We start from the raw sequence: 10,368 nt of genomic DNA on the forward strand, positions 1-10,368 counted from the left end.
AGAGGAGATCTCTCTGTTTGCCTCCTGCTGTAGCTCTGATTGGCTGCCTTCCCCCACTTTCCCACCTCCAGGGAAAGAAAAGCCAATCAGAGGGGAGTTCTTGGAAATTCTGAAAATTGCCGGTAGGCTGAAGCTTTCCCATGGGGTGGAGAGAGCCCTGCAGGAGGGGCTGAGTTGGAAGTTCTGTGTTCAGAATAATCTTGGGTCACGTCAATAGCTATGATATGAGACAGTCTCCGAGGAAACGTCCTTAGTTCCCCCTCTTCCTTCAAGACACCTTGGGGACCTCCCAGATTCTGTTCAGGGCTGGATTTCCAAATCGGCATGTCTAGGGGCGCTGATGTTCTAGGGGCTCCTTACCTCTCCAAAACTGTGTGCAACAGAAGGTCAGCTGTAGGCAGGGCGGGTGCTGAAGATCCTGTCCCTAGGGGCCCGTAAGGTGTAAATCTGTCCCTGATTCTGATAGTCTTATTTGGAGACTGATTCTGAGGCAACTTAAACCATGGGTCCTCATATACAATCAGCTGACAATGTCGAAACCCCGGTCATCTACATATCACACCAGCTGGAAGGCTAAGTAGATATCAGGATGGAAACTTTGTGCCCCACACCAATTGTTTTTTCTCATAACGTCGACTCAAAGTAATAGAAATTAGACACTTCACCCCTACATTCTGCTCCCTTGTGCATATGCATTGAGATACAGCCATTAATTAACATACACAATTATTTCTGCCAGTTCCTTGCCTCATTTACTGCACAGGGTGAATGGGTTATAATAAATGAAGCTAAGAGTATGTAATGAATGGGGCAGGGATCCCTGGCTCATTCTGGGCCAAATTCTGTTTGCAATTACAACTGTGTAGGGCAAATGGCACCCTGTGTGAACCTGTATTTTGGCACCCTTCCGCTGGCTGCACCTACCCATAGTGGTGTGCAGTGCCGTTCCACAGAGAGGAATCCTCCCCCAAGGACTGGGTCACAGCCAGGGGATTCTGGATCTCGAACTGGGCTCTCTCCTTCCTCCTCCCCTCCCAAGCTCCTGCTCTGCCGTGGTATGTAGCTGCCCCCCACCCACCCACCGTCACCCATCCCCTAGGTCAGTGGTTCTCAAACTTTTATACTGATGGCCCCTTTCACACAGCAAGCCTCTGAGGGTGACCCCCCCCCCCTTATAAATTAAAAATTATACATTTAACACCATTATAAATGCTGGAGGCAAAGGGGGGGTTGGGGTGGAGGCTGACAGCTCGCAACCCCCCATGTAATAACCTCGCGACCCCCTGAGGGGTCCCGACCCCCACTTTGAGAACCCCTGCCCTAGGTGAGTGGGCACAGGGACACACCTTGGGACAGATTCTGTGCGGGAGGATGGAGGGGGAAGATCTCCTGGGAGGAGGCAGGGAGGCATTACCCCAGCTCTCGGCTTGGGAAGCTGCTTCTGCCTTGCTGCCATCTGGGCTGGAGCAGGTGAGAGATGTGAGTGGACAGGGCAGGGCAGGGCACGGGACTACCTGCTGGCTCCCGCTTGCCGCATGTCTCGGGGAGGGAGCAGGGATGTGCGGGCACATGCAGCCCCTGGCAGGCAGCCTGAGTGCACAGCAGCGGGAGAAGCCACAGTGGGGAGCCTCACAGCAACTCTGCAATCCTGCGTCTCCTGAAACCCCTGGAGCTGGGCTGGGCTGGGCATAGCAGCCCCCTTCCTTGCTCCCTGCATGAGACCCCGGCAGCTTGCGCCACACTCCGGGGAGCCAAAGGAGCCGCGACCACCATTGCTGTGACTGCCACGGTGAGTTAACGCCCTGTTGACCACGGTGCCCCCTGATCACAGAGCCCTGGGAGGTCGCCCACCCGTAAGGCAAGCCCTGCACCCATGTAAATCCACGGTCTGAAATTACACCAAAATGTTCCTTTCACAGGTTGGATGGTACACACACTGATCAGCAAAGATAAGAACAATTTATTACTAATACCAGTTTTACAAATAATAATAATTTGAATTATTAAAATAATTGGTTTTATAATGAGAATTTAATTTAATTTTCACAGAAAAAATAAATTATAATTTTGGTATGGGCAACCTTAATTCTGGCATTTCCTGACTTTTGGGTGCTTGACTTTGCCACCTAAATAATGTTCTTTTAACACAGTTTGTTGTGCGTACAACATGCAATTTTATATTTAAAAGTTCATTAGAATATTGCAATTAAAAAATCACCAAAATCTTTGAACGTCAGGAAACAAACTTCACTCGGCCCACACCCATGACCACCTGACACCTCCCAGCAAAGTCCTGGGACACATCACCCGCACAGCGCAACTCTGCTACACTTCTGCTGTGACCAAGGTGTCGCCACTTAGCTATCTCACACTCTGGCTACCTATGTGCAAACCAACCACGCTTTCCACATTCGCCAGCTACGGAACCGAAGCATCTCCTGCACTTCACCCTCCTGTTTCTGAACCAGATACAGCATCTTGCTTTCTTTCCATGCTCCACAGGCAGGCCAAAAACCAGGCCGTATCCCTTCTTCTGCCAAGAGATTGCAACACATGCATACAATACCCTCCCTGTCACTCTTTCTGTTCCACATCAGTTCACTGTAAACCTGCCTTGTCCTGCCTTAATTTACAGACTAGAGACGCCACAATCTTAATCCCACTTTAGCAAACGCTGGGGAGCGACTAAAGGTTTTCGCTCTCCAAGCACTTCTCAGCAGCATGACGGTGCTCCTCCAGTAATGTGTTAGGGTTTAATGCTAGTGCCCACCACCGCGGTCTCTGAGCACCCTCTCGATTGGCAGTGCTGTTCTAAATGGGCTTCATGGAGCCTCTGGCTCTTCTCCCCTTGGGGGTAAAGGAAACTGCTTGGGGGAGGGACGGTGTGTGATGGTGTGGGCAGCACGACGCAGAGCGCACTAGCAAATGTCACGCTGCTCATGATGGAAAAGCATTACCAGGGAGGCAGGCTGAAAGATATTGGTTAGGGACTTCAAGCCCATTGAACTAAAAATAGCTGGAATTACAAAGACAGAATATGCTAAATAGCCCCTTTAGGTATTTTGAAAACAAAATTTAAAACAGAAATGGTTAGAGCTTGTTGGAAAATGGGGAATAAAAACCGTGAAAACTTTCACAAACAGTTCATTTCAATTTTTGTGTAAAAATTGTGGTTTTGTCACCATTTTCTGGCCAGCTCTATAAATACTGGGATATGATGGACAAATCCCACCATCCTTACTGGAGCAGAGCTCCCATGGAAGTCAGTTTGCTTAAGTAAGGACCACATCATTTGGTCCTAAACGAGGAAAAGGGGTTATTGCACATGCTCAGTAACTATTCTTCTTTTGACCAACTGTACAGCTTCTTGGCCAGATCTTCATCTGGCATTCCTCTCTTGATATCGGCCTTCAACACTGGTTCTCCACTTGTAAGGTAACTCCCTTCTCTTCATGTGCCAATATATATTTATGCCTGTATCTGTAATTTTCACTCCATGCAATTGATGAAGGGGGGTTTTTACCCACGAAAGCTTATGCCCCAATAAATCTGTTAGTCTTTAAGGTGCCACCGGTCTCCTTATTGTTTTTGAGGACTTCTATTGAAGCCAATGGATCTGTAACAATTTATGCCAGCAGAGAATCTGCCTCTTTACTTTTAGTATGCACATGCTCTATATGTGTATAATCCAATTAGTACATGTTTTAGAAAGAGTTCTTCTGTGTGTTGGGTGCATTTTTAAATAGCAAGGAGAGTTTTAAGAGACTGACTGTCTGCCTTAATTTTGAACGTCCCCATTTTATCAGTTCTATTGTCACTCCTTCATTTCATTAGGATTTAAACATCTTTTCATTTTTGATATTTGTCTCTCAAAGACTGCATCATATTTTTTGGTGTAGAGCAAGAAAATGCATTGTTAAGCAGGTTTATTGCTATAGTAGGGATCTGTTGCCGTGAGCTTCACCATATGGTTCACATATGAGTTCCAGTCTGGTCATTTCACATCTGTCATAGCAAAGAAATAGGGAAATGACCCAAGAACGCAGGCAAAATTATTTCTAAAAATACCAGCTGGTCAGATCTCATTCTTCTCACCTGGCTTCAGTGGTTTTGCTTATTCAGGTTATGTTTCTTTCAGTGCAAATCATAGATTTGCCAGATGATAGACCATTATTCACAATTATTTCTTCCAGCAATAATTTATTTAGGAACTCATAACTGTTACTTGTAGTGCAATTGTCATCTACAAAAATGGGACCTTGTAATGTCAGGGTACAAAATATATGGGAATGACAGAGTAGGTGGGGGCATGATACTTTATAGAACCATAGAACTGGAAGGGACCTCGAGAGGTCTCTAGTCCAGTCCCCTGCCTCATGGCAGGACTAAGTATTATCTAGAACATTCCCGACAGGTGTTTGTCCAACCTGCTCTTAAAAATCTCCAATGATGGAGATTCCACAACCTCCCCAGGCAATTTACTCTAGTGCTTAACCGCCCTGACTGTTAGGAATTTTTTCCTAATGTCCAACCTAAACCTCCCTTGCTGCAATTTAAGCCCATTGCTTCCTGTCCTATCCTCAGAGGTTAAGAAGAACAATTCTGCTCCCTCCTCCTTGTAACATCCTTTTATGTACTTGAAAATTGTTATCATGTCCCCTTTCAGTCTTCTCTTTTCCAGACTAAACAAACCCAGTTTTTTCAATCTTCCCTCAGAGGTCATGTTTTCTAGACCTTTAATCATTTTTGTTGCTCTTCTCTGGACTTTCTCCAATTTGTCCACATCTTTCCTGAAATGTGGCACTCAGAACTGGACACAATACTCCAGTTGAGGCCTAATCAACATGGAGTAGAGCGGAAGAATTACTTTTTGTGTCTTGCTTACAACACTCCTCCTGATAATACATCCCAGAATGATGTTCGCTTTTTTTTGCAACAGTGTTACATTGTTGACTCATATTTAGCTTTTGTGATCCACTATGACCCCCAGCTCCCTTTCTGCAGTACTCCTTCCTAGGCAGTCATTTCCTATTTTGTATGTGTGCAACTGATTGTTCCTTCCTAAGTGGAGTACTTTGCATTTGTCCTTATTGCATTTAATCCTGTTTACTTCACATCATTTCTCCAGTTTGTCCAGATCTATTCGACATTGGTGAGGCCTCATCTGGAGTACTGTGTCCAGTTTTGGGCCCCACACTACAAGAAGGATGTGGAGAAATTGGAGAGAGTCCAGCGAAGGGCAACAAAAATGATTAGGGGTCTAGAACACATGACTTATGAGGAGAGGCTGAGGGAGCTGGGATCGTTTAGCCTGCAGAAGAGAAGAATGAGGGGGGATTTGATAGCTGCTTTCAACTACCTGAAAGGGGGTTCCAAAGAGGATGGCTCTAGACTGTTCTCAGTGGTAGCAGATGACAGAACGAGGAGTAATGGTCTCAAGTTGCAGTGGGGGAGGTTTAGACTGGATATTAGGAAAAACTTTTTCACTAAGAGGGTGGTGAAACACTAGAATGCGTTACCTAGGGAGGTGGTAGAATCTCCTTCCTTAGAGGTTTTTAAGGTCAGGCTTGACAAAGCCCTGGCTGGGATGATTTAACTGGGAATTGGTCCTGCTTCGAGCAGGGGGTTGGACTAGATGACCTTCAGGGGTCCCTTCCAACCCTGATATTCTATGATTCTATGATTCTATGATTTTGAATTTTAATCCTAACGCCTCCCAGCTTGGCATAGTCCACAAACTTTGTAAGTGTACTCTCTATGCCATTATCTAAATCATTGATGAAGATATTGAACAGAACGAGACCCAGAACTGATCTCTGTGGGACCCCACTCATTATGCCCTTCCAGCATGACTGTGAATCACTGATAACTACTCTCTGGGAATAGTTTTCCAACTAGTTTTGCACCCACCTCATAGTATTTCACTATATGTGAAAGAAAGCATAGCGTCAAATACAGTAAAAATGTTAAATGAATCAACGGGATGCAGAGATTTCTAGACACCATTAATGACTGCTTGTTGGAGCAGCTAGTCCTGGAACCCAAAAGGGGAGGCAATTCTTGATTTAGTCCTAGGTGGAGCACAGGGTGTGGTCCAAGAGGTGAATATAAATGAACCGCTTGGTAATAGTGACCCTAATGTAATTCAATTTAACTTCCTTGGGGAGTGGGAGGGGGAGGAATACCAAAGAAGCCCACTATGGTAGGATTTAATTTCGAAAAGGAGAACTACACAAAAATGAAGCTAGTTAAATGGAAATACCTGCAAGCTGCATGGAGACTTTTTAAAAACCATCATAATAGAGGTTCAAATTCAATGTATACCCAACATTTAGAAACACAATAAGAAGACCAAAAAAATGCCACCATGGCTGAACAACGGAGTGAAAGGCAGTGAGAGGCAAAAAGGCATCCTTTAAAAATTGGAAGTCAAATTCTATTGAGGAAAATATAAAGGAGAATAAACTCCGGAAAGTCAAATGCAAAAGTATAATTAGGAAGGCCTGAAAAAAATGTGAAGAACAACGTGCAAAAGTCACAAAAACTAACAGCAATTTTTTGTAAGTACATCAGAAGCAGGAAGCCGGTTAAACAAGCAGTGGGGCCGTTGTATGGTCGAGGGGCTAAAGGAGCACTCAAGGCCATTGTGGAGATGCTAAATGAATTCTTTGCATCAGTCTTCACTGTAGTGGATGTGAGGGAGATTTCCACACCTGAGCCATTCTCATTAGGTGACAAATCTGAGGAACTGTCCCAGGCGGTGGTGTGAGTAGAGGAAGTTTTGGAACAAATTGATAAATTAAATAGTAATAAATCACAGGACCAGGTGGGATTCACCCAAGAGTTCTGAAGGAACTCAAATGTGAAATTGCAGAACTACTAACTGTGGTATGTAACATATCACTTAAATCAGCTTCTCTACCAGGTGACTGGAGGATAGTTAATGTGACGCTAATATTTTAAAAAGGCTCCAGAGGTCATTCTGGCAATTACCGGCCAGTAAACCTAAGTTCAGGACCAGGCAAATTTGTTGAAACTATAGTAAAGAACAGAATTATCAGACACATAGATGAACACAATTTGTTGGGGGAAGAGTCAATATGGCTTTTGTGAAGGGAAATCATGCCCCACTAATCTATTAGAATACTTTGAGGTTGTCAACAAACATGTGGACAAGGGGGATCCAGTGGATATAGTCATCTTAGACTTTCAGAAAGCCTTTGACAAGGTCCCTCACAAAAGGCTCTTAAGCAAAGTAAGCAGTCATGGGACAAGAGGGAAGGTCCTCTCATGGATCAGTAACTTGTTAAAAGACAGGAAACAAAGGGTAGGAATAAACGGTCAGCTTTCAGAATGGAGAGAGGTAAGTAGGGGTGTCTCCCAGGGATCTATACTGGGACCAGTGCTGTTCAATATAGTCATAAATGATCTGGGAAAAGGGGTAAACAGGGAGGTGGCAAAATTACAGACAATACAAAACTACTCAAGATAGTTGAGTCCAAAGCAGACTGTGAAGAGTTACAAAGGGATCTCACAAAACTGGGTGACTGGGCAACAAAATGGCAGATGAAACTCAATGCTGACAAATGCAAAGTAATACATATTGGAAAACATAATCCCAAGTATACGTATAAAATGATGGGGTCCAAATTAGCTGTTACCATTCAAGAAAGAGATCTTGGAGTCATTGTGGATAGTTCTCTGAAAACGTCCACTCCATGTGCAGCAGGAGTCAAAAAAGCGAACGGAAGGTTGGGAATCATTAAGAAAGGGACCGATAATAAGACAGAAAATATCTTGTTGCCTCTCTATAAATCCATGGTGCGCCTACCCCCCACCCCGAATATCGCGCGCAGTTCTAGTTACTCAATCTCAAAAAAGATATATTAGAAATGGAAACAAAAGGCAACAAAAATGATGAGGGGTATGGAACATCTTCCATATGAGGAGAGATTAAAAAGACTGGAACTTTTCAGTTTGGAAAAGAGATGACTAAGGGGGAGCGTGACAGAGTCTGCTCACTGCAGCTGGTACCTCCTCCTGGCTGTCCTAGGGATTAGGTCTACCAGGCATTGCACCCTCCTCTGATAGTGTCATCTCCCACCCTATCTTGCCCTGTGGCCCCTCTTGCTCCAAGAATTGCAGCTATTCTTCATGACTTGGTCCTCTGGCTGGATTACCCTTCCAGGGGTAACAAAGTCTTTCCTGAACAAATCATACCAGTCAGTCAGCTGTCCTCTGCCTGGTCTGTGCCACATCCCCAATGCCCGGGCCCACCTCCTACTTCAACTCAGGGACCCTCTGATCAGAAAGCCTAGGCCTGCACTGACCTGCCTTGCTCGTTTCCCTTTGCACTTTTCCCTACTTTCCTGGCTTCCCCCATTTCTGGGCTCACCAGCCTCCCATCTCCTTCCTCTCAGGGAGTGACTACAGCCAGGGAACAGACAGCAGAAAGGGGCTACAGCCCTGCAGCCCCTCTCTGCTGTCTGTTCCCTGGCTTTATGGCAGTCCTGCCTGTTCCTGCCCAGCTGAGCCTGTTCCCTGCTCCCTGGCTCCTCCTCCAGGTGCAGCCTGTGGAGTTAATTGGACCACTTAGCCACCTTAACCCCTTCCAGTCCTCTGTGGGGTATATATCCCATCACAGGGAGATATAAGGGTCTATAAAATCATGAATCGTGTGGAGAAGGTAAAAAAGAAAGCTTTATTTTATCCTCTTCGTGTATCACAAAAAACAGGGGTCACCTAATGAAATTAATAGGCAGCAGATTTAAAACGAATATAAGGAAGTACTTCACACAATGGCCAGTCAACCTGTGGAACTCATTGACAGGGATGATGTGAAGGCCAAAAGTATAAGTGGTTTAAAAAAACAATTGGAAAAATTCATGGAGGACAGGTCCATCAGTGGCTATTAACCAAAATGGTCAGGGACTTAATCCCCATGCTCTGGGTGTCCCTAGGCCTCTGATTACCAGATGCTAAGACTGGATGACAGGGGATGGATCACTTCATTATTGCCCTGTTCTGTTCATTATTGCCCTCTGAAGCATCTGGCACTGTCCACTGCTGGAAGACAGGACATTGGGTAGGTGGACCATTGGTTTGACCCAATATGTCCATTCTTATGTTCTTAATAACAAAATTTGCTCGAAGAAAGGGAAGAATTTTGAAGTTGTAGCTTTTTGAGAACTCAACCTTCCTTCTGCATCTCTTGTTTTCTTTGCATTCAGCTGGGCAGTAGCAGTAACCCGGGGTTTTTCCCATGAAATTTCTTAGTTATCTTTAAAAATTAAGAAAGGAAAATATAGGAAACAAAAAGTAAACAAATACACTTTTTAACACAATTATTTGAATGGAAATCTGTACCAGAAATGCATTATTCACTGTCCTTTATCTCTTATATGAAATGTTTCTGTCATTCAGTCTGGGAATGGAGATGCATTCGTGATTCAGTTCCATAGATTATTTTAAAGAGTAATTGCTATAGACTCCCTGCTGGTTTAATTCTTCCTTAATGCTCTCGGACTTTTCCATAAAGGCATGCATGGGGTACATCTGCTGCTTGAGCGATACTGGGCAAATGTGGGGAGTCCTCGTTAGGTGTGGTTATGCGTGTAGTGTGGGTGTAGGAGGAGCTGGCCCCAGCGGCAGCACTATGGAGTTATACAATGGTGCTGCTGGATTCCACACTGCAATAGGGGGTGCCCAAATCTTGCTCCTTGCACAGCAGCTCAGGGGGTTCCCCCGCAAATCTCACCCTCACCGTGCACAAGAAAAACGTCATCAGTTCTGCAGCACCTTAAGGCCCCTTTAACCTTGGTGCTAAGTATTCGGTACTTGACGCCCCCTCTGGGACCATAAAAGCCAGGTACCTGCAGAGTTTTTAATCCTTGGCACATTACTGCTTAAAGATTTCAGTGCAGATAAACCTGAGGCTTCGTGCAGTGTGATTTGCATCCAGAGAAGTCTCTGTCACACAAAGGGCTAAATTCTGCCCTGGCCACTGGGTGGAGAGGGAGGGCGTGGAGAGTGGTGTCCATGAGAGACTGATTCAGGGCACAGACTGCTGTTCCTTCAGGCTGGACCCGAAGGCACCAGTGGGAGCACTAAGGGGTTAACAGTGGGCAGAGTGCAGGGGGTTATGAGGTGCAGGGGCGAGAGCTAAGCTGCAGACAGTACCAGAGCAGTGCTAAGCTCTGAAGAGGACGAGGAGCCCAGAGGGAGAGAAGTGCCCAATGCCCACTGGCATTCGCTGGCAATTGGGTGTCAGAGGCCCTGAAGGAGGCACCCAGCACCCACGGATGCTTGCTGGGAGTTGGGTCTCTGATGGCCTGAGGCCCCTGTGAAAATCACTGCCCATGTGCCTCC

The sequence above is a fragment of the Eretmochelys imbricata genome, chromosome 5 (assembly GCF_965152235.1).
Source record: "Eretmochelys imbricata isolate rEreImb1 chromosome 5, rEreImb1.hap1, whole genome shotgun sequence".
In the NCBI taxonomy this organism is placed as follows: domain Eukaryota; kingdom Metazoa; phylum Chordata; order Testudines; family Cheloniidae; genus Eretmochelys; species Eretmochelys imbricata.